This window comes from Montipora capricornis, chromosome 11 (assembly GCF_036669925.1).
Source record: "Montipora capricornis isolate CH-2021 chromosome 11, ASM3666992v2, whole genome shotgun sequence".
Classification (NCBI taxonomy): domain Eukaryota; kingdom Metazoa; phylum Cnidaria; class Anthozoa; order Scleractinia; family Acroporidae; genus Montipora; species Montipora capricornis.
Window position 1 is genome coordinate 34,476,214 of NC_090893.1, and position 5,000 is coordinate 34,481,213.

The following is a 5,000-nucleotide window of genomic DNA, read 5'->3' on the forward strand; positions in this document are numbered from 1 at the left end:
TTATGTTGTTTTCACGTCGCAAATTTTGTTGCTGATGGCAAAATATTTTATTCTCGATCGACACTTCCCAAGAACTTCCTTCTTCTCTTCCTAAAAACTGTGTATCAATATTTATTTACCTTTGCATACTCCAGATACTGACCCCGCCGGATCCCTAGGGATTAACTTGAGTTAACTTTTGTCACGGAAAGCTGTTAGACGCTCAGAGTACACGTGTAAACTTGTCGGGAAAAAGATGTTGTAAAGGAACTTGAAAACAATCAACCTCGAAGCCACTGTTTCTCTATTTCCTTTTATTTATTTATTACAATTTATGGCATTCAAAAACATTGGCCAAGGGATGAAATGTAAACTGAAAGAGTCAAGGACCCCATATTAAAGAAGATCACCATTGGTACCATAATGAAAATAATAACACGAATTAAATTATGGAAATAAGATAATAAATATTATAGCAATACGAACACTAAAAGAATATACTTACAAGTACTAATCCATTAAAAACGTTTTAGCTAAGGTTTTAATGTGGCCTGGGTTCGAGACTCGACGTCATATGTGGGTTGAGTTTGTTGGTTCTCTTCTCTGCATCGAGAGGTTTTCTCTGGGTACTCCGGTTTCCCCTCTCCTCAAAAACCAACATTTGAATTGATTTGCTTTCATTGTTAATTTCAGTTTACAGTGTCCCTAATTAATGCTCCAGCGCTAAAACGACTTGACACTTAAAGTTCCTTTCCTTTCCTTTAACATTCGTTCTAGCATATCTCATCTTTAGAGCTAACTTATCTTTGAGGCGAATAGTGATCAGTTTCCTTGAAGAAATCTACATAAGGTTCAACATCAATATCAATTATTCCGTGAACAGCTTTATATAAAAAGGTAACATCTGCCAACAATCACCTTTTTTCCAGTGATAACAAATGTTATTTCTTTAAGCGGCCATCATGGCAGTCCTCAGTCTTTAAGATAAATTTAGTTGCCCTTTTTTGAATCGTCTCCAACTTTCCAGTGCCCCTTTTGGTGTACGGGGGCCATATAAGAGAGCAGTATTCTAAATTGGATTGTACAAGAGCACAGTAGAGAGTCCTTAGGGTCTTGCAATCATCAAAATCTCTGCACGTTCTTTTAATAAGTCCCAACACCCTGTGTGCTTTGGCCACTACCTTGTCTACCGGTGTGTGCAAATTCCAACGCAAGTGCTAATCAGTGGTTATTCCTAAATCTCGGAATTCATTAAACTCCTCCAGAGCTGAGTTGTCTAAAAAGAAATTTGAAGTAAACACTCAAATGAATATTCTAAAACTCGGACATCGTGCTCTTTACAACAACAACTGGCCTGAATACCTGACACTCTCTAGACTTAATCCCAGTCGCACCTTACGATCAAGTAGTACACCACTTCTGCAGATTTCCCTGCTAAAAGGAACATTTCAAGACTCCGTTGCAAACTTGTACAATGATTTACCAGCCAGCATAAGTTCTATTACAGATTACCTTCATTTTGTTAAGGAAAGTGCCAAAATTTTAAAAGCTAAGGCTATTATGCGGCTGGCTTAATTTCCATGTCTGGTAATTTTATTACCCTGATTTTCATGGTTTTATATCTTAGTGTACTAAATAATATGTAATATGTATATAGTATAGCGCATAATTTCTTGTTACATATTAGTTTCATTTAACAGATATCTATTTAGTTTCATTTAACAGATGTAGATCTACTCTGTAGAAATGCTGTTAATAAATCGTTATTATTGTTATTATTATTATTATTATTATTATTATTATTATTATTATTATTATTATTATTATTATTATTGTTAAGGTTGTTTCTTCTTCGTAATTCTCATTATTTTTCATTTCTTTAAATGAAAATCCATGAAACTGCGTGAGCTCCATTGATAAAGATCATCCAAATCCCGGCTCCTGAAACAATTTTTGATCGGGAGCAGAGTCAATGATCCTTGAACGTTTACAGTCATCTGCGTAGAGGGCGATGTTATTTCCCGGAAGTACAGCATCTAGGAGATCACTTATGAAGATGACGAAGAACAGTGGACCTAAAAGAGAGCCTTGTGGAACGCTCTTGCGGACCAAGATGACGACACACTTGTGACTTCCCAAGGGTCACAGGGCTGCGTAGCTAAAAATATGGAGCGTGGACGAACTCACAGGTATCACGTGTAGAATCAAAATGCAATGAGATGTACAAACACTCTTTATTTTAATCGAACGGTAGCGATTGGTGGCGGTTTGATAGTATACTGCGTAGCTTGTGTGATTCTTGAGGTTCGAACTAAAAGACAAGTGGAAACGAAACGAAACTAAGAATAATACGGTACTTAAATGTAGAGCTGATGGCTTGCAATGAATCAAATTCATGAAACTAACTTATGATAGAGACAATAAACTAAACTGAGCATGAAAACAACATAATTGACTTACTTTGGTCTAGCTCCTAATATGCTTGGGACAAAGCGTAGCAATGGTAGAAATTATCGAGACTGAGTAGCGCGATCTGACGATTCAACTCCACAAAGAGACTAAAGCTCGTTTACAATAAGCGTGTAATCCGAGAAACAAACCAGACTGAATTATATAACGAGTAGGCGATAATTATAGCACCATAGTTTCTTTAGAAACTACCCCCTTCATTCGATAATTATAGTCGACTGCAGAACGTGGTATTAATCAAAAATGAACTAAAACGAAAGCGATTGCGTAGCTAATGAAAAAATCTAACAACAAAGAAATAAAAACGGCGTTTCAAAAATAACAACACTATCCAAGACCACTCTTTGTTTCCGTTGGCTTAAATAGCTTTTACACCATTGTAAGATAGAGCCAGAGATTCCGAAGCCACTATTTTCTTCAATCTTACTGGGTTTAGTAGCCACATGTCTTCCCAGGGAGCTATTTACCTAAAATATGTGCTAAGGCACTATGATGATATATGGTACCAAAAAATAGATTGTGCTATTAGAGCTACATAATACACAAAGGCAACTCGAATCTCCTGGAAAACAAAATGCAGCTCGGTTGGTACTTATGGAATAAAGCGCTGTGTTACTGCACTACCACACGTACGCAATGCGTTCCTATTAAACTATGCTCTTTTATTTTGGCTAAGTACACTCTAAGTCCATAACTTCCCCGACTGAACCAGTTTCGGGACGTACTTAAATGAATCAGTAATGGACTACCTCGATAAAGGGTCTACATTTCTTACAATTCCCCCGACCCAGGATTCTCGCTTCTCGATTTTATTTCTTGGCGGGACCTGTAGTCTTAATTTTATAAATACAACTGAAAGAGAGATCTGTTTTTTGTAGAACGAGATGCTTCCGTGAAGCATACACTGGGTTGCCTGTGGTACGTGTTACAGAAAATCAGCAGGCGCTGAATTGTGTGGTATTGAACTACAGCATTCCGGTCTCTGAAAAGAGAAGCGAGAAACATTGGCTTCTGGGTTGACATGTTGCTAATTTACGAGTTCCCTCACAACTTCTTTTCACCACAAGTTTAAGCGTACCCTCTGAGCATCTGACAGCTTTGTAATACCAAAGTTTACTGAAGTTTACCCTGTTCAGCGGGGTTAGTGTTTGGATGGGAGACCAAAACAATATACCCCTCACGAAACAGAAGCATCGGACCGAAAATACTATCAACGCTAACAAATGCGAACTCAGCAAGGTACATATTTTGTTAGCTTAATTTATGCAAAACAAGAACATCATTCCAAAAGCTTATTCTACGCAAAAAGTAGGTTCTGGGGGTAATTTTGAGAGTGGAAATCAAGGTTACGCGGCAGACGGCAAATACAAACTCACGATTTAATTCAGTTATTAAATACACCAGAAGACGCTAACCTCATTTTGACAAGAAAATGCTTTACTATTGCCATAAAAAACTATCCAGTTAAGCTCGCATATCATAAAACATGATGAATTCATAAAGGCCACCTTTTCCAGCGAACATTTTTTTGAAACAAACAACATATTTGCTATTAGAGGCAAAAACCCCTTCTATTTCATTACGTGCGTAAAGAGAAGAAACTCAATCGTGTCAAATATGCGCAATATTGCAACAAACTAAATTTCAGGATCAAACCGTTTCCATGAAGAACCCTTTCCTTGAATAATGAAGCACAAAATACACGACAAGCTTTCTTTCAAATAATTCTTGGCTGTTACATTTCCAATTATTGTTTTAACCTGAAGACTGTGCAGAGTTGATCACAGATCCACGTAAGGTGTTCGATTCGTTCAATCGTTCTCTGTCTTTGTTGAACCCATAAGTTACCAGAGAATTTTCCATTTGGTTTCGGTGTTCTACATAACCGTCAAATTGGTTAAATATTATTTTAGAAATACAGCTCACTTTGATTTCGGCTCGACGGGCGATAGATTGTTGTCGAAGTCCATTACTCGTCGCTTTTGAGATTCCAGGTGTTGGTTTTTCACCGCCTGCCTGGTTTATCCAACTGACTTTCCATTATTGAGCTTCATAAGGGTATATTTTATTCAAAGAACCACTAAAACGCCATTCGCGTTACATGACTTTCGACGCCATTGCAGGCTAAGTTAATGATTCTCCTGTGTCTACCAGAGAAATCTATGCATTTCCACTATCCTCTCAATCCTAAGAAAATACGCGCAGAGGGCTCTAAAGACTCCACTTACCAGGGGAGTGACAGGCAAGACTTTTACCGACACGGAAAATAAAAAAAACTAGACCCTCCGTGAGGGTACACTGGGTTGCCTGTGGTACGTGCACCGTTCCAGACAATTTTTGTTTAAGTTGGGGGGTCATTAAGACCATTCAAGGGGTCACCCAGAAGTCATACCAGCAGAGTCCCTTTGGCTCACGGGTTCTCACACGTTCGTACGACGAAACAGATCTGTCCTTGCGTAATATGTAGCTCTAACAGTGCACAATATTGCTTTGGTATTGTCTATCATTGTAGTGCCATAGTAGAAGTCTTGGGTAAATAGCCTGAGAAGGCA